We start from the raw sequence: 27,268 nt of genomic DNA, 5'->3' as shown, positions 1-27,268 counted from the left end.
GCCAAGGGCACCTCCCTAGCAGACATCTGTAGAGCCGTGGGTTGGGCAACACCCAACACCTTCGCGAGGTTTTACAACCTCCGCGTTGAGTCAGTTGCGTCTCGTGTTTTGTCAGGTCCGAGCCCATAGAACTCGGTAACACGTAGACCGACCGGCCGGGTGGATCGCTTGCGCCCAAAAAATTATTTTTTTCCTTTAATTCAGTGTATGCCATTTAGAGGTATTTTTAAAAGATGATTTTGTCCTCTTTATTGTTATTAAGCTTGTTTAATACAACCTTTTATGTCAAGACATAAAATGTGTTGTATCTACAGTGTACACCAGTGCACAGCTGTAGGCCTCTGCTAACCTGCTAGCTAATGTTATTGTGTTGAAATAGTTTTGCTAATCAGCTGCAGGCCTTACTCTTACCTACAATTGTCTAGAATTATGCAGATTGTTTGTCGTTCTTACTACGAATAGTGATCAAGTGATCTTACTTACTTCATGAATAGTGATCAAGTGTGGAGATGGATTTATTTTTACAAATGGTAATTTTACATCTGCAATCCACGGTAGTGCTCGGCTAACTTGCTATGTAATGATATTGTTTTGGTAGGGGTTTACTACTCAGCTGTGGGCCTGCTTTTACCTAAAACTTTGTAACAAAATTGTCTAAAGAGTCTTATATAATTATATTACAAGCTGAAATGATACGGCCACTATCCACGTTAGTCTGCAGCTAACTTGCTCATTAACCGGGAGGAAGCCTCTGTTCTCCATTCATAGCTCTGGTGAATGTATGGCTACACCCATTCTAGCAAAAGATGACTAACTTGGATGCACAGTCTTTTACTTGAAGCTTTGTTAGTTTCACAATAATCAACATTGTACTTGTAAGAAAGCTTCTAAACTAAAACTTACCACCATGAAACATCCTGCTCAAGTCGTACTTGCGAAGGTGGTTCAGATCGATCATCTTGTTCTTCGAAACTTTCATTATCAGACTCGGGTTTGAACTGGTATGGCAAAAACTGATGCCTTGCATGCGGAAATCGCCTCCCTTCTACAGAAGCCTGTCCCTCCAGCCGAGATGAAGAAGGGGTTTTACAGCCCCTACTTCATCGTACCCAAAAAAGGGTGCGGGTTGCGGCCAATCCTCGACCGGCGAGTTCTGAACCGGGCTCTGCACAGACTCCCGTTCAAGATGCTTACGCAGAGACGCATTCTAGCGAGCGTCCGGCATCTGGATTGGTTCGCGGCGGTAGACCTGAAGGACGCGTACTTTCATGTCTTGATCCTTCCTCAGCACAGACCCTTCCTCCGGTTTGCCTTCGAGGGTCAGGCATATCAGTACAAAGTCTTCCCCTTCGGCCTGTCCCTGTCCCCTTGTGCCTTCACGAAGGTCGCAGAGGCAGCCCTTGCCCCACTGAGGGAAGCGGGCGTCCGCATCCTCAACTATCTCGACGACTGGCTAATCTTAGCCCACTCGCGAGACATGTTGTGTGCTCACAGGGACTTGGTGCTCAGGCACCTCAGCCACTTGGGGCTTTGGGTCAACTGGGAAAAGAGGCTCGTCCAGTTCAGAGCATCTCTTTTCTCGGTATGGAGTTGGACTCGGTCTCAATGTTGGCGCGTCTCACCAGCGAGCGCGCACAGTCAGTGCTGACCTGTCTGCGTACGTTCAGACAGAACACGTTGGTCCCACTGAAATCCTTTCAGAGGCTCCTGGGGCATATGGCATCATCAGCCACGGTTACACAGCTCGGACTGATGCATATGAGACCACTCCAGCACTGGCTGCAGACCCGAGTCGAGAGACGAGCATGGCGCCATGGCACACACCGCGTCCTCGTCACGCAGACGTGTTGCCGCTCTCTCAGCCCCTGGTCAGACCTAGCATTCTTGCGGGCAGGAGTTCCCCTAGGCCAGGTCTCCAGGCATGTTGTGGTCACAACAGATGCCTCCCAACGGGGCTGGGGCGCCGTGTGCAGCGGGCACTCAGTCGCCGGCCCTTGGACGGGCCCGCGACTGCATTGGCACATCAACTGCCTCGAGTTGCTGGCAGTACTACTTGCCCTGAGGAGGCTTTTGCCGTTGATCCGGGGCAAGCACGTGTTGCTACGGATGGACAACACAGCCGCGGCAGTGTATATCAACCGCCAAGGCAGTCTACGCTCTCGCCGCTTGTCACAACTTGCCTGCCGTCTCCTCCTTTGGAGTCAGCACCGACTCAAGTCGCTGTGGGCCACTCACATCCCAGGTTACCTCAACAGCACAGCGGACGCGCTGTCGCGGCAGGTTACATCCAGGGGAGAGTGGAGGCTCCACCCCCAGGTGGTTCAGCTGATCTGGAGTCAATTCGGCGAAGCGCAGGTAGACCTGTTTGCTTCCCCAGAATCCTTTGGTACTCTCTGACCAATGCCCCCCTCTGCACAGATGCCCTGGCACACAGCTGGCCCCCGGGGCTTCGCAAGTATGCGTTTCCCCCAGTGAGCCTACTTGCACAGACGTTGTGCAAAGTCAGGGAGGACAGGGAGCAGATCCTCTTAGTGGCCCCTTATTGGCCCTCCCGGATTTGGTTCTCGGACCTCACGCTCCTCACGACAGCCCCCCCTGGCGAATTCCCCTGAGGAAGGACCTTATTTCTCAGGGTCAGAGCATCATCTGGCACCCGCCACCAGACCTCTGGAATCTCCATGTCTGGCCCTTGGACGGGACGCGGTAGACTTAGGTGGCCTACCACCCGCGGTGGTAGACACGATCACTCAGACGAGAGCCCCCTCAACGAGGCGTCTTTACGGCCTGAAGTGGCATCTGTTTGCTCAGTGGTGTTCTTCCCGTGGTGAAGACCCCCAGAGATGCGCAGTTGGATCAGTGCTTTCTTTTCTGCAGGAAAGGTTGGAGGGACAGCTGTCCCCCTCCACCTCGAAGGTGTATGTAGCCGCTATATCAGCACATCACGATGCAGTGGAAGGTAAGTATTTAGGGAAGCACGATTTGATCATCAGGTTCCTGAGAGGCGCGAGGAGGTTAAACCCCGCCAGGCCGTGCCTCGTTCCCTCGTGGGACCTCTCAGTGGTCCTTCGGGGCCTTCGGGGAGCTCCCTTCGAGCCCCTAGAGTCAGCAGAGCTAAATGCGCTCTCTCTGAAGACCGCCCTCCTGACGGCGCTCACCTCCATCAAGAGGGTAGGGGACCTGCAGGCGTTCTCTGTTAGCAAACTGTGCCTAGAGTTCGGTCCGTCTTACTCTCACGTCATCCTGAGACCCCGACTGGGCTATGTGCCCAAGGTTACCACGACCCCCTTTAGGGATCAAGTGGTGAACCTGCAAGCGCTGCCCCGGGAGGAGGCAGTCCCAGCCCTGATGCTGTCAGCGTGATGAAGTAAGATTGGCAGCTTGGACCAGTCTGACCATTCTCCTCTGATCTCTGTCATTAACAAGCCGTTTTCGCCCACAGAACTGCTGCTCGCTTGGTGTTTTTTGTTTTTCACACCATTGAGCATGAACTTCCCAGGAGATCTGCAGTTACAGAAATACTCAAACCAGCCCATCTGGCACCGACAATCATGTCAACGTCCAAATCACTGAGATCAAATTTTTTCCTTATCCTAAACCTCACTGAAAACTTTCTGCATTTTTACATTTTCAACAAAACATTGTTTAATATGTTTTTTATTATTATAAATTTATTATTTAAATTATGGGACACTAGAAATGTCCTCATAAACCACATTTATAGCATAATAACCTTGTAATTACCAGTTTGTAACCTAAAAAATTGTCCTTGTAAACCACATAAACATGCCCAACACACACACACACACACACACACACACACAGTAAAAACATACAGGATCCTGCAGTACATTGAGAGATGTATGTAGCACATTAAGTGAAGCTGGGTTCTGCGCATTACCAGCAACACTGACTCACAGACCATCAACACAGACATCGTCACATGACAACAGTGGGCAGGGGTTTGGAGATCATGCTGCATGTCATGAGACTCATTTTGACATTGTTGGACTAACTGAAATATCAGAAGATAGATCCTGAATCCCCTCAGGAGGCCTCATAGCAGTCTAATCTAAATTTAAATCATTTATTTGCATACCCTGGAGCAATTTTAACAGCCGAAATCTATCTGTCAAATAAATTCTGCTTTTTAAAACAAAGTATTGAATTCAGATTAAAGCCATTTCACCCAGGAAATGGAGCTCACACATTACGGGGTGCCATTTGTAAAATAAAACGTGTTACAAAAACGGTTTTAATTTTGTAGGATAAACAACAATATCTGCTCATATTTGGCCAGATTTATGTTGATTTGTGTTGATTTGTTTTCTATTTTCTTATCCATTTATTGTGTAACAAATACTTACAAATAAATATCAAATCTAAATGTTAAATCTAAATGTAAAACTCAAATATAAATCCTAAATCTAATTTTTTTATATAAAACTTATTAATATAAATCCCAATGTTAAATCTAAAATATATATCTTAAATAAATGTAAAATCTAAATCTTGAGCTAAACATTTAGAGGACTTGCAAATGAATAATGCCACTGGGCTGTCTTGACTGATGACATTACAGCAGTGCATCAGCTTGTTTGAGCAAGTTCTGTGCAGAATCGATCACAGCTTAATGTATCGCGAGAGCCGCATTGCATGTTCACACACTGTTTTTTGTGTTTATTTAGGGTCCTACAGAAACCAAACACCTACACCTAAACCTAACCTTAACCTTAACACTACCACTAAAACTAAACCTAAACCTAACCTAACTTTGGCTGCCAAGGGATTACATTCTAGACACAGCCAGTGATCACTGACAGGTGCATACTCGTTAGAAATCTTTCCAACTTCCTGTGATGTCATGCTGACGTATATAAAAAAATATGGAGCTGCTGCCTATATCGCCTATACCATGATCCGCCACTGAGTGCTACACACACAAATGCGTTCATCAACTCAGCGTGACTTGATACTTTAAAGGAATAGTTCACCCAAAACTGAACATTTTCTGATTATTCACATACCCTGATGCCATCCCAGATGTGTATGACTGCCTTTCTTCAGCAGAACACAAATGAAGATTTTTAATAGGATAGATCTCTGTCAGATCCTTATAATGGATGTACACGAGTGCCAGCACTTTGACTGTCCAAAAGTCATATTTTGGCGGCATAAAAGCAATCCACACGACTCCAGTTGATCAATGAATATCTTCTGAAGCTAATCGATACGTTTGTGTAAAAAATACATTGATAATTAAAATGTTATTAACTTTTAAAAAGCGCTTCCCACCAGCAGCTGACTCGACGCGTGACGTAAGCGCGTCGGCGAGTTCATGTGAGAATTCAGATGAATGGAAGCAACGATTTAAAGTTTAAAAACCTTTTAATTATCAATTAATCATATCAATTCGCTTCAGAAGATATTCATTGATTGACTGGAGTTGTCTGGATTACTTTTATGCCGCCTAAAATATGACTTTTGGACAGTCGAAGTGCTGGCACTCGTGCACATCCAATATAAGGATCTGAAAGAGATCTATCCTATTAAAAATCTACATTTGTGTTCTGCTGAAGAAAGAACCCAATTCATTATTGGGTGAAGTATTCCTTTAAGAGATGCATTTAATGCTTTCCATCATTAATAAGCTGAAAGGCAAGTGGCAAAAGCATCAATGGAACGAGCATGCTTGAATCAGCCGCTGCTCTCTGCTGCCCTTTAACGGTATCAGTTAAGACAGCCCAGGGGCATTATTCGTTTGCATGTCCCCATACCTTTTAAAGAATATAATGCTTAGAGCCGTTCCTACTGGCCTAATTCAACTTGTGAAGAGTCCTTTAATGTTTGGTAAGTGTGAAACAAAAGAGTTTGCTTTGATTGTAGATGATATTTAACAAAAAATGTAATAAGTATATTTGCTCAATTTTACAACATAAAGACCGCATTGTTCCTAGAGGTAAATTCCACTGGGCATGTTTGATTGAGTGTATAGACTGGAAGAAAGCATGGTGCGGCATTCCCAATAAGACCAAAGAAATTTTAACATTTTGTATAAGATATATCCTGTGAATCTTACTGTACCAAAATATGTGGATGTTTCAGCACCTGCTCATTTTGTGGATGTGAGGATAAAACATTAATCATTTATTTTTTCAGTGTGAAACAACTTTTGCTCTTCTATATATTCTCATTTAGATAAGCTCCCTGAAATTGCTCATTCTTTACATTTAAAAGATATTATTTGCTCTATAGCAACACTTCCAACAATTCAAAGGAATATATGATCATTTTTATTTTATTTTGTATGGAACATTTTTCATCCATAAGCAAAGGTTTTGTAACCTGCAGACTACTGTCCCACTTTTTTTAGTTGAAGTTGAAGCATTTCTCTAATCCTTTCAATTGACTAAAACAAGAAACGTGACTGATTCCAGAAACACTATGAGGAATGTTTTGGTAATACCACTGATGATATACGTATATAATGCTTTCCTCTGCATACATGCTTATGTTATTTATTTTCATTTATTTATGTATATATTTTTCACCTATTTGTTGTGTATGTCTGTATTTTGTTTCGTTTCCCTGACTTGATTAATGTAAAAGTTTGTACATGTGCTCATTACTTTTTCCTGCAGAAGTTTGTACAATTTATTCTTGTTCAATAAAATAAATAAATACATAGAAATATATCAATATATTTAAGCAATATCACACGAGTAAGAGTGTGATATGGCCCTACATCAGCACTGCTGTGATTCGGCTGCAAAAAAAATCACAGCAGTGCTGATTTAGGGCCATATAGCATGATTGAGAGTATGATATTGCTTATATAAAACAGTTCAATGAATAAGTACATTTTTAAAAATGAGGAAAAACCGAGTACGGTCATGTATGCGTAAAAATGCATTTGTGCATTAACTACTTTATTACACGACGGATCAGAATCTGTTAATGCTGGTTCAAAACAAATGATGCGTCCAAGCCTTCATTAGTAATTCAAAAATGTCACTTCAGAAATAGTATCACGGCTTGTGCTGTTTTGAACATGTTATTGGATAAACAAGAATGTGTGTGTGTGTGTGTGTGTGTGTGTGTGTGTGTGTGTGTGTGTGTGTGTGTTTCTAATTGCTTTTTAAAACCCATATCAACCTCGATCAGATGAACAATACAAGGATAGACAAAAAACTGATCTTTTAATTCTTTCATATAAATTATTCTTGAACTGGCCAAATAATTTAAGGGTCAGGGTTAAATAAAAAAAAACTACATTCCATTTGTTAACATTAGTTAATGCATTATTTATCATGAATAAACAATTGACAATATATTTTTACAACATTTATTAATCTTTGTTAATGTTAGTTAGTTGTTCATTATTAGTTCATGTTGGTTCATAGTGCATTAACTAATGTTAACATTTACACATTTTGATATTAAAAATGTATTAGTATATGTAGAAATGAACTAACTAAGATTAATAAATTCTTAATAAGTATTGTTCATTGATAGTTCGTGTTAACTAATGTTAACTTATGTAAATGAAAACTTATTGTAAAGTGTTATAAAATTACATTTCAATTTTGTTTTATATAGAATCGTTCTATATGCATATATAGCAGTGGTGGCTCAGCGGTTAAGGCTCTGGGTTACTGATCAGAAGGTCAGGGGTTCAAGCCCCAACACCACTGTTGGGCCCTTGAGCAAGGCCCTTGAACCTATCTGCTCCAGGGGTGCCGCTTCATGGTTGACCCTGCACTCTGACCCCAGCTTAGCTGGGATATGTGAAAAATAAATAATTTCACCATGTATATGCAGAAATGTATGTATAATGTGTGACAATTGATCAATTTATTTATTTTATATATATATATATATATATATATATATATATATATATATATATATATATATATATATATATATATATGCATGTCCTCTAAATATTTAGCTCAAGTTTTATATTTATATTTAACATTTATATATCATTTTTATATTTAAGATTTAGATTTAAGAATTAACATTTATATATATGTTATATATATATATATATATATATATATATATATATATATATATGAGTTTTACATTTAGATTTAACATTTAGATTTGATATTTGTAAGTATTTGTTACACAATAAATGGATAAAAAAAATAGAGTAGAAAATATTAAATGCTTATTTACGTAAATCTGGCAAAATTGAACCAGTTTTTGTAACACCAAAGACACTTACTGCTTTAACCACTGGCAGTGTTTCTAATTTCGGTAAGAACAGACTGATTTCAGCTAAAGAAAAGTCAACCTACTGTTTCCGATTTCACTGTGAGATCAGTATATAGACTTTCAGCTATTACAAAACAGTACAGTGATGGTATCAGTTGGCAGATGGTACTGTTTGATTATCATATTCATATGCTATGCAATGTAAAAGGTACATTAAAGAATAGTACAGTAATACCATTACAGCAGTGTGCAATCATCATGCATTTTTCTCAAGGTATATTTTTAAGGTAATGTCATTCCAGTTTTATGTAAGTGACTTATAAGGTGAAGTGTCTGATGCATGGCCTGTCAGCAGATTATCTTATTGGCCAGCTTGTGCAGGATGTGACAGATGGCCAGTGAGGGACAGATGGGAAATGTAGGCGAAAACAAGAAGGTTAGTGTGTTTGTGTCACACCACAGTCATTCAGCACTACACAATATCCAGCTCAGGAGAGAGTGGACACTGACCTGAGAATAAAGACTGATCACGCTCACATCTGATATTCACATTTCTTCTGCTACTGTTGGGCTCAAACTTTTTCAGTGGCCGATGTCAATAAGATATTTAGAGAGCAGGTTTGCTGACAGCCAATATATCACATTATACAAGGTAACACTTTTCAGTAAAGTTGTATAATTATATCTACATTAGTCTCTCTGTTATGGACCAATTTTGAAAGCACTTTTTAGTTCCCCTTCTGTCACTCAATCGAAGTTGTGTCGAATTAAGTGACACAAGGGGTCAATGTGAAATTGGCAGACAGAATTTGTATGTCTCGCCCCCGGACATACGAGTATAATGGGAGACGGGCGTAAGTCTGTCAGTCAGATGTTTTCTTCAGAACCGAGCGGTTGTGCAACAGCAAGCTGAGTTCACCAATGTTTCACTCACCTCTACTGGCAAGACCTCAGTATCCGGTGAGGAAGCCAGCGCTTTACGGGCAGAGATCACGACTCTGCTTCTCAAGGACGCGATGGAGCCCGTCCCTCCAGCCGAGATGAAGAAGGGTTTCCACAGCCCTTACATCATCTCATCTTCAACTTTACACCCTGAACTGGCACTTGTTCGTGAATTGGTGTTTTTCCCGAGCCGAAGACCCGCAGAGATGCGCAGTTCAGTCAGTGCTTTCATTCCAGCAGGAGAGGCTGGAGGGGAGGCTGTCCCCTCCACCTTGAAGCTGTATGTAGCCACTATCGCAGCCCACCACGACGCAGTAGACGGCAAGTCCTTGGGTAAGCATGACTTGATTATCAGGTTCCTTAGAGGTGCCCAGAGACTGAACCTCCCCGGCCAAGCCTGTTCTCCTCCTGGGATCTTTCAGTGGTCCTCTCGGGCCTCCAGAGACCCCCCTTCAACCGCTTGACTCAGTTGAGCTCAAGGCCCTCTCCCTGAAGACAGCCCTCCTGACAGCATTAGCCTCCATCAAGAGGGTTGGGGACCTGCAAGCGTTCTCTGTCAGCGGCACCTGCCTGGATTTCGGTCCAGCACATACTCACATTATACTGAGGCCTACGACCCCCTTCAGGGACCAGGTCATGAACCTGTAAGCAAAATGCCCCGGGAGGAGGCAGACCCAGCCTTCTCATTGCTGTGTCCGGTATGTGCTTTGCATATCATTTTGGACTGCACGCAGAGCTCTAGATGTTCAGAGCAGCTCTTTGTCTGCTTCGGCAGATGGCGGAAAGGGAATGCCGCACCAAACTGAGGCTGCCCGCTGGGTCGTTGATGCCATTTCCTTGGCCCTCCAGACTCAGGACGTGCCCGCCCCCTTGCTGGTTCAAGCACACTCAACGAGAAGTGTGGCATCCTCATGGGCACTGGCCAAAGGCACCTCCCTAGCAGACATCTGCAGAGCAGCGGGCTGGGCAACACCCAATACCTTTGCAAGATTTTACAATCTCAGGGTTGAGTCAGTTGAGTCCCGTGTTTTGTCAAGTCCGAGCCAGTAGAACTCGGTAATGCGGAACAACCAACCGGGTATTCCGCTTGCACCAGCGCCTTTCACCAAGTTGATACAGTGTGCTTTCTCTCCCAGGTTAACCACTAAGCGTCGCTTCCTGGATGTTCTTCCTCCCTAGCCTTCTGGCCTGCGAATTCAGCGGAGAAATTCGCATCCAGATCCACTACGAGCCACAGGTACTCTGTAATGTGGTAGGGCTCCACAGGCTTAATTCCCTTTTCAGGTAACTCCCTGTGATGTATTTTCCACAGTACAGTCCCTCTGTCAGCGGACCCGCATCTCCCTTGGGCAGTCCCACTGCCCCCAGTCGCCATGTTGTAGAGCTCCTCCCTCATTAGGCAGGATGTTCCACCGTGCCGCTCCCACATAAGGCTTCATAACCCTTGTGGTGTATTGGCCACATGTTACCTCCCCCTAGTCTGGGCAGGATGTGGCCTCCACAGGGTCTTTTCCCCCTGAAACAATAGGACCAGGAAAGACTGCCTTCCCAGACGCATTTCATAGCGCTAAGATAGCCTCAGCCGCTTCACACTCATGAAGAGACACAGAGAGAGAAAAGGCCGTGGCTGACGGGCTTGCTCCCAAGCTAGACATGTAGCACCTGTTCCTCCCTCAGGGGTGCTGGGAACCTAAGGTCTGTATATGACATCTCTTTTGGGTGCGTTGGGGAGGGTTACGTGCAGCCGATACAGTTGCCTCTAGTACGCAGCAGCCTGCTTGCACCTGTCTCAGCAGTTCACGTAACATGGACTAACATGGCATTTTTGAATGGGACCTCTTGTGTCACTTCATTCGACACAACGTTGAGTGAGTGACAGAAGGTGAACGTCATGGTTACTGTTGTAACCTCCGTTCCCTTAGGGAGGGAACGAGACATTGTGTCCCTACTGCCACGGCACTAGACCTATCACTGTAAACGGCCGTGCTTTATTCTCAGATCCTCAGTGCAAAAACCTGACTGACAGACGCACGCCTGCCTCCCTTTATAGCTGTATGTCCGGGGGCGGGACATGCAAATTCTGTCTGCCAATTTCACATTGGCCTTTTCTCAAGTTCAGAGGTATGCGAGGCTCCCATGGAAGTCCCCTTGTGTCACTTAATTCGACACAACATCTCGTTCCCTCCCTCAGGGAACAGAGGTTACAACAGTAACCATGATGTTTTCCACATGCCCAAAGTTTTTTCCTTCTGGCCCACTTGTTGATGAAGTTGAATAGCCCTGGTATAACCCTGGAATAATGTATCAAAAATAATGTATTTCAAAGAATAATTGCTCAGTGCTCAGCTGGTAGAGCATGGTGCTAGCAATACACACACAGATACAAATTTAAACCTTGAATGCACAGTAATTCACTTTGGATAAAAGCATCAGCCAATGCATAAATGTAAATGAGAATAAAACATATCACAGTTAAATGTGATGATATCCGACAGAGGCCATTCTGTCTGTGACATTTGCAAGGTGCAGGAAAATTGTCACATCGCTTATGAGACTGTCCTTGTAAAATATGTATTTATTTCATTTCAGCAATTTTGTGTACATCTCATATGATGTCATTAATGTTTCAGCATTATGTCAGTCATTGGCCATACTGCTCTCCACAGCCCCATCACCATTAACGGAGCACCGGTGGAGAGAGTCAGCAGCTGCAAGTTCCGCGGTGTCCACATCACTGAGGAACTCACATGGTCTGTCCACACTGAGGCCGTTGTGAAGAAGGCTCACCAGCACCTCTTCTTCCTGAGACGGCTGAGGAAGTTTGGAATGAACCACCACATCCTCACACAGTTCTACACCAGCACAGTAGAGAGCATCCTGACTGGCTGCATCACCGCCTGGTACCGCAAAGCCCTGCAAAGGATGGTGTGAACTGCCAGACACATCATCGGAGGTAGGCTTCCCTCCCTCCAGGACATGTATAACAGGCGGTGTGTAAAAAAAGCTTGGAGGATCATCAGAGGCTCCAGCCACCCGAGTCATGGGCTGCTCTCACTGCTACCATCAGGCAGGCGGTATCGCAGCATCAGGACCCGCACCAGCCAACTACATGACAGCTTCTTCAATCAGACTTTTGAACACTTGATCTCTCACGATCAATATATATCAGCACTGCACTTTATTAATTTTATATCTCACACTGGACTGTCATAATTATATTCTCCCCAATACAACTACAGTATATATATATATATATATATATATATATATATATATATATATATATATATATATATTTTTTGTATGTGCATTCTATATTGTGTGTATTGTTTACTGTACATTGTATATTATTATTGTCTTGTGTAATTATGTGTACATTTGATACTGTAAATATGTTGTTCATTGTAATTGGTATATGTCTGATCGCTGTCATGACTGCTATGTTGCTCGGAACTGCACACAAGACTTTCACCTACTGTTGCACTTGTGTACATGGTAGTGTGACAAAGTGATTTGATATCTGTTGCAGTCATTGAAAATCATTGTCCGTCAACCACTACTGGACATCAGTTAGTGTGTGTGTTCTTGATTCTTGACTAGTGGATTACAGCCTTACCGGCTAATGTCTTTTTCATGTTGTCGGAGTTCCCCCACTTAAAGATTTTCCCAGACCCAGTAAAGTCCACCAGACACTTTTAGAAGCTTCTTACGGTCCCTTGATACTTGACCCAGATTGACCATTGCACAATCCCAGCTTCATTTGGAAGCCAAACTGACAAATACAGAACAGAAATGGAAGGAAAGTCTTCTCTTTTGTTCTCTGCTGCTACGCTAAGATTCATCTAATCTCATTGTAACAGAGCTTTGCTTTTATGTAAGCTGTTATAGCTCAATATACAGGTGAAACTCGAAAAATTAGAATATCGTGCAAAAGTTCATTAATTTCAGTAATTCAACTTAAAAGGTGAAACTATTATATTATATAGACTCATTACAAGCAAAGTAAGATATTTCAAGCCTTTATTTGATATAATTTTGATGATTATGGCTTACAGCTTATGAAAACCCCAAATTCAGAATCTCAGAAAATTAGAATATTACATGAAATCAATAAAAAAAGGATTTTAAATACAGAAATGTCGGCCCTCTGAAAAGTATAATCATGCATATGTACTCAGTACTTGGTTTGGGCCCCTTTGTATTAATTACTGCCTCAATGCGGCGTGGCATGGATGCTATCAGCCTGTGGCACTGCTGAGGTGTTATGGAAGACCAAGATGCTTCAATAGTGGCCTTCAGCTCTTCTGCATTGTTTGGTCTCATGTCTCTCATCTTTCTCTTAGCAATGCCCCATAGATTCTCTATGGGGTTCAGGTCAGGCGAGTTTGCTGGCCAATCAAGCACAGTAATACCATGGTCATTGAACCAGGTTTTGGTACTTTTGGCAGTGTGGGCAGGTGCCAAGTCCTGCTGGAAAATGAAGTCAGCATCTCCATAAAGCTTGTCTGCTGAAGGAAGCATGAAGTGCTCTAAAATGTCCCGGTAGACGGCTGCGTTGACTCTGGACTTAATAAAGCACAGTGGACCAACACCAGCCGATGACATGGCTCCCCAAACCAACACAGACTGTGGAAACTTCACACTGGACTTCAAGCATCTTAGATTGTGTGCCTCTCCATTCTTCCTCCAGACTCTGGGACCTTGGTTTCCAAATGAGATGCAAAATTTGCTCTCATCAGAAAAGAGGACTTTGGACCACTGAGCAACAGACCAGTTCTTTTTTCTTTAGCCCAGGTAAGACGTTTGACATTTGAAGCCCATATCCAGGACCCGTCTGTGTGTGGTGGCTCTTGATGCAGTAACTCCAGCCTCAGTCCACTCCTTGTGAAGCTCCCCACACATTTGAATGGCCTTTTCCTGACAATCCTCTCCAGGCTACGGTCATCCCTGCTGCTTGTGCACCTTTTTCTTCCACACTTTTCCTTTCCACTTAACTTTCTATTAATGTGCTTTGATACAGCACTTTGAGAACATCCAACTTCTTTTGCAATTACCTTTTGAGGCTTTCTCTCCTTGTGGAGGGTGTCAATGATGGTTTTCTGCACAACTGTCAGGTCAGCAGTCTTCCCCATGATTGTGAATTCAACTGAACCAGACTGAGAGACCATTTAAAGGCTCAGGAACCCTTTGCAGGTGTTTAGCTGATTAGAGTGTGACACTTTGAGCCTACAATACTGAACCTTTTCACAATATTCAAATTTTCTGAGATTCTGAATTTGGGGTTTTCATAAGCTGTAAGCCATAATCATCAAAATTATATCAAATAAAGGCTTGAAATATCTTACTTTGCTTGTAATGAGTCTATATAATATATTAGTTTCACCTTTTAAGTTGAATTACTGAAATTAATGAACTTTTGCACGATATTCTAATTTTTCGAGTTTCACCTGTATGCTGCTCTTCAATGACTGTTGGAGCACCCAAACTAAGTCGTGCTAAAATGCAAAATTATATTCTTCACCACAAATTCAATATCTACTCATTTCACTCAGTCAGCAGAGAAGGCTAATGCTAGTGACATCATGAGTGCATAGTCCAGATGTGAGATATCAACAGATTTCAGCTGTGCATGCAAAATAGGCCTACTTGATTTCCTGTCAAATCTAGACACGGTACAGCACAGATAAGGTAATTTATCATTCTAGATAATGAAACTCATCTCAATATAAAGAAAGGCAAACATTTCTTATATTCAATTTCAAGGTTTTTGAGCAAACCAGATATTGGTTGAAAAAAAAAGTATAGCTCACCAAATTACAGCTTACTGGGTGCAAATGCTATATTTAAAACCCTGTATTTCAAAGCTGGAGGAAAAATGCTATATTTCCCAATGGACTGATCTCACTGTGAATTCAGAGGCTGCATTTCTTGAGCAAAACTGGGTCTGTTCTTACTGAAATTCGAAGCACTGCCCCCAGTGATCGAAGTGGGAAATGTTTTTGAATGTATGGACACGTGTCAGCTTCAGTTTTCAGGGGAAATGCCCACAGAGGGGCACCAAAAGTGAGTTGTATATTGAGTTGTTAAAAATAACTTAATTTTAAAATGAATAAAAAAAGTTACAAAGTTAATGAGTTTTACAGCTAGGTGTTTTTAAATGATATATGCTGTAGTTAAGAAGAATGCATATTTTATTTACGTGACCCAACCCTAAACCTAATCGACAGGGGAGTAAAAATGTAATCATAGAGGGAAAGTGGAAATCATCCTAAATGAAATCTTTTTGGTTTTTTTTTTGCATTTAAGATTGCACCTAAACTAAACGGTCAGAGCTTTAGATTACACATTAGAGAATATGATGGCAAAATACATAACATAAAATGGCTTGAGGCAAAGTCACATGTCTTTTTTGATGCAGATCTATATTCCTATTTAAATTCTATAGCAATATATTCAGTAAATGTGTTTCCAACTTAGGTCATGTGCATGTCTTCTTATCAAATAAGACATTTACTAAGATTTTATGCGCATTTTGGGAACTTTATTCACATCTTGGTGTTTCCATCCAGCATTTTCATGCAATATTCCAAAATTTGCATTCAAATATGTCGATGGAAGCCCAATTTATGAAATTATGGTCTTAATATATGGCTCAGGTTCATCCTTTAGAGTTAGTCTATGAGATTTTTTTCACCTATTTATTATCTATCCAGCAAAAATCGTACGTATAATCGCTTAAAGTACCATAAAATTTACCATCTTATTTAGCAAATTTTTGCACAGTTTTTCTACGTACATTTTAATGGTATACAATTAAGTCAAATCTACAAAACTTCATGACATAATATTGATTAAATTGAGTACATTTTACTTAAACATTTCAGTAAATACAGTAACTAACAAATCTGATGTACATGATATTTAAATATATTTAATAAAATGTAAATAAAAATTGCATTAGAACTTATCCCATTTAGAATTTTCCTCATAAACACATTTAATCAAGTACCACATGACATATGGAAGCCTTACTCAGGAAAGCTTATTGCATGCCAACATCACCTTGCATAACTGGCAGTTGGGACAAAATATTGAGCTGCACACGCAGATGCAGGCAGACACTTGTGCACAAAATTAATAGATAGGATTGATAAATGATGAAGCATTGTAAAAAGAAATCTTACACAATCATAAATAATATTTACTTATAAGCTAGAGCATTTGATTTTACACGTTTGAATTGCGAACAAATGGGGAATTTACTTAATATTTTCAAGTTCATGCTAAAATTAACTTATTCAATGAAGAACATTCTTAATCTTTTCTGCTCTATTTACTTTACCACAAAAAAATGTGTGCAGTTTGTCCTCAACAATCCACACAATCAGTGTTGTACAAGTTACGCATTGAAGTTTATACTTAGTATAGTTAAAAAAGTGTAAGCATGTTGCATTGAAAAAATAATAATTTCTCCCCAATTTGTAATACCCAATTCCCAATGCACTCTTAAGTGTTTGTGGTGGCATATCGACTCGCCTCATTCCGGGTGGTGGAGGACGAATCTCAGTTGCCTCCACATCTGAGACCGTCAATCCGCGCATCTTATCACGTGGCGCTTGTGGAGGCTACACGCTATTCTCCACGGCATCCACACACAACTCACCACGTATCTCAAAACATATTTTATTTTTAAATTAAAGTAAGGTTGAACCAGCTGATGAATTTCACAAGAGATAAGAGCAAAGTTTTAATATATGAGCAAATGTTTTAGTGTATGTGAGGAGTTTGACTTCAGTTTCATATTGAAGACCTGTAACCTTTTGATCTGGTACAATGTGACATACATTGCAGTAGTGGGGAGATGAAAGTTTGGATAACAGTTGAGTGAGAATATAAAGATGAATATTTTCACACTAAAAAATGACTGTACAGCATTAGAGGATATAAATCATTCTCTCGAGTATTGCGAAATTTCTATGTAAGCAAGTACCCAACAAGAACATTCAAAAAACAAGAGAAAGTGAGGACAATAGAACATTTTGTCTCATTCATGAATCACATACACACACATATTTATCCGAAAACCTGCTTGTGAATGTTTTCAAAAAGAAACAATCAAAAAGTTTCCATGTATAAAAAAAAAAAAAAGTCAAATGATGAGAGCAAGATGGATCAGGATACAAATGTGAGGATTTCTGCTTCAGCGACTTTGAAATTGTACAATTAAAGGATTATGAGAGCTGCTTTTCTTATGTCATTACTTTGTGTTGTTTTGGAGCTTCTGTGGTATATATGTAAGACCAGACGCAGTCACAAAATGGAGGAGAGCACGAGTAGACAAAAGAAAGGGAACTCTCTGCTGGATAGTCTCAAGTACATTATTCCATAAATTTCATGTGATGGCAGGTGACTAACCCATTGGAATATTAATACCACAGATGAGAGCTGGAGATCATTAGTTGGCAGCAATTATTCTAATTAGAAAAATGTTTGTACTTCACACAATTTGACCAACATTTGGATTTCAACCAATGAAAAGAGGTCAAATGTAACAATTTTCAAATGGTGTCACATTAGTCGCATTCACACTCTTTTGAAAACACTAGTTAATTTTGCTCTGGCTATTTTCGTTAATGTGAAGTTGTATCATTACCAATATATTTTCTTATTGATGGTGTGTACACAGAGCCAGAAGGTTACCGGTTTGAGTTTGTACGAGGGCAAGTCACACTGATGTAATAACGTCCTGACGGAGATGACACAGCTACTCTGCGCCACTTAACACCTGTGACTCGGAAGTAAGAAAAATGTCAACAAACTGGTCAGATAGTGAAACTAGAGCGCTTCTCTTCATCCGAGCGGATGAATACATTTCCCGACAGCTGAAAGGAACAGTTAGCGATTTCCCATGTATTCACAGATGAACCCACGTTGTTCGTGCAGATCCCTGTGTAGCGATATACGTACATATTAGTGTTCTTTTCAGCTTAATATAGCGTCTCCGCCTTCGGATCTTAGCGACAACATTTTGTTCTCTTTAGTTCAACAGTCTCATTTGAAGTCGTCGCATACAGTGTCATTGAGTCTCGAGAAAGTGGATAAATGAAAACTGTCAGCAAAAAGCTGAAAAAACCCACCAACATTACCAACCACATACATTCAGCTACAAAATCATACCCCGCCATGTTTTCAAACTAAAAGCCCTCTTTTCTGGCAAACAACATCACTTAGTTTAATGGCATTTGGTGCTGACGTGAGAATGGTAGCAAAACAGAGGAAAAAAAGACAAAGTAGTTTCATGTGTGAACAGCACATCAGGTACATTTACCAGTAAGGGCAACCCAACAATAATTTACCTGGTTGCATGTGTGAATGTGGCTATTGAGAGCATAATATCTCTGTGATCTAACCATACAGGGCCTTAAAATTAAGATTCAGAAAGAAAGGTTTATTCTGAACCAGAATCTGAAAAGATATTAAGATATCTTTAGTATTTCTAAAAGTTTTGAAAAATGTCGACAAATTTGGAAAAACAACACAAAATAAAGTGTTTTCCCCATTTATGAACTAACATCATTGGCATGTAATGCAACAAGAGGTGCTGAAAGTCAACTGATATTAGTAATAGATCCAACTATATCTGTGTAAAAATTAAATAATGATGCTGACATCTCATGATTTTTTATCAAAACTAAAAAAAAACTAAAAGTGAAAATGATAATTTTGATCCCCCCCATTAAATAGTGAGTTACTCAGTAAATATTATTCCATGGAATATAACATTTTGGTTTTCATCATCATTTATGTTTATCATCTTTTGGATAAACGTATTAACAGAATAACAATTTTACTCCTGGGACGTTCCTGAAAGTTGATTTGACATGCAATAACCCTATTTAAGATGGTTCTTATTCATTTAATTATAGGTAACCCAAAAATGGGAAATGTATCACACTATTATTTGCTTATAAAATAAAGTCTCTTTCTTCACAATGAAGCACCAAACCCTAAATGATTCCTAACTGTGTCTCCAGTATCTTCTCTCACCTTTAGCATTGACAGGTCTCCCACTGTACATTGGTAGATCTAGAGAGGTTCTCCACTCGACTGCACAGAACAGAGAGCTGATGAATGTCAAAAATGACTGCTGCTCCTGGCATTCTGAGGTACTTTAAATGGATCAACCCAATCCTGATTGCAGAAACACTGTGTGAATGGACAACTCTTTTCTGTTTAGTTCTGAAAGAGGCTGGCACCCACGCATCCAACACATTGTCTTTGACTTCAACCAAGCCTGTGATTTCGTTACACAAAAGGCTGAAGTTTGCACAATAATTTGTGCAGTACTGCATAGTGTTACAGAATGAGCAAAACTTCTTTTTGGGGTTCTCCTTTGTCCTCTTATCAATGGCCAGAAAATACACTTTTAAAGGTTTTTAATGCTTGTGATTTAGTTTCATGGACTCTTATTTTTTTTTAAGGACGACCGCAGGTGCGTCATCATCCCCTTGAGAAAAAGAACACCTTCCCCGACATGAATACATCTGGCTGAATTATTTTACTGTGGGAGAAAAGGCTGAAGTGGCTGGCGTGGCCTGTTCCCATTGCAAGTATGTCCTGTACCCCCCCTCCCCCTTTTGGGGTACGAGGGACCTTGTGATGTTCGTGGGGTGTTGGGAAGGTTACCTGGGGGCTGAGTGCACTTGCTACTAAGCACGCAGTGGCCTACCTGAACTGCCAGTCCTCGTAACACAGTGGTTGTGGCGTTTTGTATAGGGACCCCTAGTGTCACTACATCGACACAACATTGAGTGAGTGATAGATAGGGAACATCTTGGTTACTGTTGTAACCTCCGTTCCCTGATGGAGGAAATAAGACGTTGTGTCCTTCAAGCCACAAAACTGAACTACCCGCTGAAATGGCCAGGATTCTGTCTCGGCTCCTCAGCTCAAACCTGAATGAGTGGTAGCAAGCCAGCTTCTTTTATGCCATGTCCGGGGAAGTGGCATGCAAACTCTGAAATTTTCATTGGTCTTTTTTCAAATATCAGAGGTGTTTGAGGCTCCCAAGGGCGACCCCTAGTGTCACTACATCGACAAAATGAGGTTACAACAGTAACCAAGACGGTAGGCCAAGCCCACCTTTGTCAATCGGCCTATGTAACTTACTGAAATGTAATCTGTGATGTTTACCATTCCAAATGAAGGAATTTTCTATGCTATCAAATTGCTTGAAATACAAGAGGGGGACATCTATAAGGAGAGATTGAAGCAGGTAGATGAATTTTGGAATACAATTCATTATAATAGCATCAACCTTCCCAGTCATAGGTAAATGTAATCCACCAAATTGCTCAGAAACATTTTTCTTAAAGTGTCAAAATACCGGGCAGTACGCTGTTAGACCCAAAGCTTCGGATTTAGACCAATTCAGTCTGTATCTTGAGAACTTAGAAAAGGCACTATAAACAAATTCCCACATTTTTCAGCTTCCTGCAGAGAAAGATGCATTTCTTGAAGAAACACTATATAATTTTTCTTATGCTTAAGAAGACAAATATCCTTCCTTCTTTTTATGGGGTGCAGCTAAAACTAGCAAAGTGTGCAGAGCTTGCCGTTCACACGTCCGATCCTCATATGGCATCACGTGACTCCCTGAGATGACTATGTTTTGATAGAAGTGGAAGTAAATGGGTAATGAAAAAAATTACTTATAATTAAATTAGTGAAATGAACCTTTAAAATGAACTTATAATTGTAAAATAAAGAAGCTTTGTTTTCCTTTTAAATCATATCCTATACTTATTTAGAAATGTTTCTTTAATGCTTGAATGTATTTTTTCAAAGTAAAATTTTTCCCCAACTCTTCTTATAATTTTTCCAGCAGAAGAGCTTGACATGGGTTCATGGAAAGACGTAATTTGTGTTTGTCCTCTAATGTAATATAGGTATCTGTAATTAGTGTTCAGTTGATAACGTATGGTCAATGCTAATGCTGTTAAACCCATAAATAAACATTGCAGACAGGTGCGTACACAATAAAACTGAGAAAAGAATTATTAAAAGCCCTGCACACAGTCGTATATCTTGCAAATCAGTAATATTTTACAGTGTTTGATCAAAGAACTTCTTCAGGCTTTTTATTTATTTCTCTGAAGATTCTTCCAGTTGCAAGTATATCACTGTTACAATCATGATTTACCCGAGAAGTTTCACAGATGATGCTTGAGATGTACTGCGAACTGAACCAGCAAAGTTAGTGGTGGACATCCTCCTGCTGTCATGAACTTAACATGTTTTATACTAAATAAATATGAGATAAGAGTAAGTCATCACCTTTTTTGAGACACTATTGTGCTTGCTAAATCAAAACTTTATGAAGTGAATGCCCTTCATTCATAAAAACTGCTCCACATAGATGTTAACAACACTTACTAGTGAGTCTGGTGCCTTTCTTATATGGTGTTTTCATGGGAGTGGATTATGATAATTGAGAATGAATGTCCAAGCGCCCTCTATTTACGAATGTTTGGAATTCACTAACATACACACGTTTTACTAACAAATAAAGGGCAGTAGCAAGCGTTTGTGTAACTGGTGAGAAGTCTTTGTGAAGGTCCATTTTACACGTGAATTACTCTGAATTTACTCACATATTTCCAAAAGTTTAATGAATAAGGCCCAATGTATGTTGTAAACAAAACCCAAGATTTGAATATCAAAAACTACTAGTAACATAATGGGGGAAAAAAGGTGTTTGTGTCATCAAAGCCTTGATTACATTTCTTAATGTTATCTGTCTGATCAAAAAACCTGATGTTGTTTCACGGTGTTGTATGTTTTAGGGCAAATAACATAACTATCATTATATCTCTATTAAGAAAATTATTTAAATGTATTCTAGGAGTGTGTTTTTATGTCAGCATTATTTACAGCTACTTTTACAGCCATAATTATTCAAATTGAGAATGTTTTTCAATTCATTGATTTAATTGAATATGGTTGGAAGAAAAATACCCTCATAAAAGTACAAAATAAATAAATAAATATGTAAATGCTTCATAAAAGCTCTAAATAGCACCATGTTTCAATGATTGTGTAAACTAATATAACATCCAGGAGCAATGGGCACAAGAACCCTTTAGTAAGGCCCTTCATGCCCCAAATAAACATAAATGGAATCTTTATTACACACGCACACACATCTGAGCACACAAAATAAAGTATTTACATAATGCATTTATTATTATGCATTTCTGTCATTTCCTTTGGAAGATTCATCTACACTGTAAATTATGTGAAATCTAGAAGTAAACTGACTGTATGCATCGTGCTGCTTATTCAATAAGTATTCAACCCATTCATTCAACTGTGTTTATTTTGCAGTGTGTGTGAAGTGCACATATAAGGTCAATAAGTATCTATAATTCATCTCCTGGTTAATTTTTAATGTGCTCAATCAATCAGATCTTTAGAGTCAGGACCGCCTGCGTCTGTCATCTAAAATTAGCACTTAAATTTTCAATGATAAAGTACTGGTCTTGTATCCAAGCTGAATAGCTGCAGGGTCAACTATAAGTAAATCATCACAAACACTGTGGCTCTGCACAACTATGAAAACATTGCTCTGTTTTCTTTTCTTTCGGATAGACCCGACTAGTGTGAGTTTGGGCCGATGCTATCTGTTTTTCCACCAATGCAGATGGCGGGAGTTTTGGGGAAATATTTTTGAAAACTAGTGGTGCACCGATCAGGACATTTAAGGCTGATACTGATATTTTACCACTGTGATTGTCAATACAATCTGTCAACGATATTTAGATTAGATAGGAGGATCTTGCTGTGATAGAAGTTCAAATCTGCAGTTATTTGTTAATGCCACACACTGTAAAATTTACATTCATTGTAAAATGCCAACATTTAATTGAATTCAAAGCTGTTAAGAATAATTCTGTTGTCACTATCAAAAGTAATTGTGACATACTGGCAACCAGTAAACACCATGAAAGCATTACACACAGCAGAGATAAGTTCAACAATAAAAGAGATACTGTTTATCTACTCCAAGCTTCAAAACTGCTCTAGTGAGAAATCATTAATATCTAAGACTTGTTTACCTTCTTTGATGTAACACAAATCACTTAATAATTATCAAGCAACTGCATGAAGACGCTGTGCAGTTTATATGCCAAACATATATCTCTGATTCTAATCGAGGTTCTCACAAAATTGCGCTGGGATAAATGACTGATGAGAGATTGAGATCACCAGGAGAGCATGCATGTTGGGAGTGAGTGAAACAGAGCTAAATCACTGAAAATGTATGTGTGATTATGTGTGTGCTGCAATTAAAAAATGATCAGACCTGAATCTAGACAGGATCGGCTGATCACCGATCTGTACGTTGTCTTTTTGCAAGGCATTTCAACATATAATAATGTGCTGGATATGAATAACAGATATCTATAATTCAATTTCCACAAGTTAAAATGTTAATTCTTGATACCAGAAATGGAATTATTAGTAGTGAAAATGGTCATGTCTGATCTGTAATTTGGTTTTTCTAGTGGCAATGTTAAAGGTGCACTCAGTACATTTTTCCTCATTTAAAACGTTTTCAAAATAAATCAAGTGTAATTTTGAAACATGTATAAAATCATGAGCACTCGCATGAGATGAAGACTCCAGTCATATCAGTAACCTTATAAAAGCTGTTTTATTCTACACAGAGAGGGTCTCCTCATGGGGGCCATTTAAGAATCACATGACCAGCCGAATACTATTCGCTTAATCTCAGTAACCATCCTGTTATTGGACACTTTCGCTCATGGATTAAAGTAATCATGGCTGACTGTGAATAGGGAATTTCTACAACGTGCACATCGTAAACTAATAATTATTGTGTTTGAATGATGACATGACTGCTCCTTTAATTGCAGATATCAGGGAACGGATTTGAGATATCATACTCTTCAATTTAATAAGATATCTTAAAAGGCTTTCTTAGTAGTTACAATCACATTATTGTTATCTAAAAAAAACATTGCCACTTGTGAAAAACTATTTTTTCTAGTAAGAAGAACTATTGTGAGATTGTAATGTCAACTGTAATTACGTTTTAAACAGGAATGAATGACAGATCAATGTGAAATTCTACTATTGAAAATAAAGTTACATATAAAAAATTACAGCTTTTGAAATCTGTTTTTTATTATCAAGAACGTATATTTCTGTGACATCACTTTTTATTGAAAGATTTGATGTTTATACTAGTGCAAACCTAATACAGTAACTGGCATCAAGAATTTGAATTTTCACTAGTGGAAATTGAATTAAAATATCTCAAATGAATATCCTACACAATATTAAAAATCATTTTGGCTTGCCATAATGTGCTTACTTTTGAGTTCACTTAAATCAAGTCAAGCAGCTAACTTTGATGAATTGTTTGTGTGTGTGTGTGTGTGTGTGTGTGTGTGTGTGTGTGTGTGTGTGTGTGTGTGTGTACATGTTTATACTACATGTATCCCACGAGGATAGTAAAACCTGAGCTCACCTAGCAACAGATAAGGACGGGCAAGGAGGAGGTGGGAACTGGCTGAACAGTAAACATAAAATTTTATAAAAACTCAACATAAACAGACACACATGCAACACGGCCGCGTGCATCTCTCTCTTGAACTGGTGTCTTCAGCTAATCTTTATCCTCCTCTCGGCTGATTAGCCCGATTCAGGGCCGGCCGTGTGTCATCAGGGGCCGGCCCCGCCCTCCTCCTTGTCACACACCTACATTGTGGGGCCCAGCCAGCAGTCCCCATGAGGAAAATGGCTTATTAAATATTCTAAACTTTGTTTTTTTTAAAAACTGTAAAAAAAAATTAAAAAAACGTTTCTATGAAGGTTAGGTTTAGGGGATAGAAATTATCATTAGGTCTGTATAAATGTCTATGGAGATTCCCCACAATTTTATATATATATATATATATATATATATATAAGTGTGTGTGTGTGTGTGTCTTCGGTCATATGTGAACTTGTACAGCAGATCAAAGCCATGAAAACCGCAGACAGGAAGATCAGCCCCTCTGGATGGAGATATGAAAGTATGAGGAAGAGGAGGAGGAGGAGGAGAGATAGCCAAAATCACATCAGCTCAGTTAACACTCATCTCTCACAGCATCACACACACACACACACACACACACATTCTGCACTTGCACAGGCTGAACGATCTCTCACTTGCCACCCACGCTATTACTGAGCAGAGAATGCTTGAAAATACACATACACAAACCTCTTAACACATAGACACTAGTATCTCAGAGCTCAAGACGTCCACACTGCACAACAACTGCACACATTGCATAACATACAATCACACCTGACTGTGCACACAATGTGCACACACACCCTGATAAAAAAATTAATGTTTGCAGTTTAAGATATCCACTAACATTTATATATATCCATTTACTGTACACACACACACACACACACACACACACACACTGTGTCATAATGCACGGCAACTAAATAAAATGTACAATATCGATATGCATATATTTATATACATTATACATTTAGAGCCATTTGAATTGCGCCACAATTGAAATAATCACAACTAAACAAACTCGAATCATTTAAACGCACGCTCGTCTAAAACTGTTATTTTGTACAGTCACATTCCCTCATGTTATCACCTAAAATATGCAGAGGAACACACAGACACACGGATGACACTAGCATTTAAAGAGCATGTTAAATCACATGGGAAGCATGCTCGCACGTGCACAGACACACACACACACACACACACACGCGCGCGCGCGCATAATACACTAAAGGCACCTACAACTGCGCAATATGCTCTGCCAACACCCATCGAAATAAATAAATAATAACCAACTTTCTGTAGATTTCTATGCATTCCCATTATAACAACCAGTTGCATGTTACACTCAAGGATGCACAACAATACGTGTACCATGATTAACAATGATTCCTGTTTTCTAATGATGTACTTGTATAACATCTCTTATATGATATATAACAATACACTCTAATATTTAACATCTATATATGAGAGTAGAATATATTAAATACACTTCATACAACAACAAAATACTTAAACCAACATTAACTTTCCTTTGGCTTTTTCCTATTAATATACTCTATACATATATATATATATATATATATATAGGCTAATATTTCTTTCATACACACATTTATACGCACTACTGATTTGATAATTCACCATTCTAATACTCACAGTCAGAATCTGTGCCATCAGATAGACTTACCTTGATTTCTGTCTTCCTAGTCTGTCTATTTCTCCCCTTTTTGGCTTGTTGGTCTCTAGTCTGTATGTTGCAGGTGTGGTGGTTGTCTAAGAGGTTAGAGTTGGTAGCAATCTTCTTTTGTGTCAAAAAGGGATTGAAATCTTGGCCTTCTTGTATTCTGGTGTGTTATTATTATAGTGTGAAGAGCAGCGTGCTGTTACTGTAGAGTGAGTGCTCCCCTCCCCTTCATCAAAATCCTGTAGGAGTGAGTCATCAGCTTTGGACCAATCCGATTCTGAATGACTGATTCTAATTAGAAACACAAGGGGGCTTGCTGAGAGAGGAGAGGTGGGCACATTTTGAAGCTTCAAAGAACAACAAGATGAACACTAATAGTGCACTAATAAAACAACAAGGAGGGGAACAATTTTGATTATTTTTGTATTATAGTTGTATTTTATTATGTCAAAATACCACTCATGTCAAAGCATATGAACACATTTGTCAGTCACAAGCAAGTGCGGGACAAAATCAAGCATATTTAAGATTTTTGAGATTCAGATGAATATTCCAGGTTAACTTTCTAAAGGATGTAAAAAACTGTAGGTGATTTAAAAACATTGATCGGTTTGTTTGAGCATCCTGGCTAAAAGGGGGTGCGTTTCCCAAAACCATCATTAGCCAACTATGGTCAAAATTTCAACGTTGCCAACAATAGCTGCTTTTCCACCATCAGTGAGGAAAGTTTATAGTAGCATTTCCACTGAAGCACGGTTCAGCACAGAACAATTACAAACCATTCTCAGCCCGGATTTCTCAAC

At 39.7% G+C, this 27,268-nt stretch overlaps 1 protein-coding gene across 1 annotated transcript in view; it reads right to left on the bottom strand.

Annotated features, from left to right (window-relative positions):
• Positions 1-26,622, bottom strand: part of LOC127620705 (prickle-like protein 2) — a 124,944-nt gene extending 98,322 nt beyond the window's left edge. The window contains exon 1 of the mRNA XM_052093899.1: positions 26,469-26,622. The gene's annotated coding sequence lies outside the window, so the exon portion shown is untranslated. The remainder of the gene's footprint in view (positions 1-26,468) is intronic.
• Between the last annotated feature and the right edge of the window lie 646 nt (positions 26,623-27,268).

The sequence above is a fragment of the Xyrauchen texanus genome, chromosome 27 (assembly GCF_025860055.1).
Source record: "Xyrauchen texanus isolate HMW12.3.18 chromosome 27, RBS_HiC_50CHRs, whole genome shotgun sequence".
NCBI classification, from domain to species: domain Eukaryota; kingdom Metazoa; phylum Chordata; class Actinopteri; order Cypriniformes; family Catostomidae; genus Xyrauchen; species Xyrauchen texanus.
Note: the sequence above shows the minus strand (reverse complement) of the source record. Positions and strands in the feature narration are given on the sequence as shown.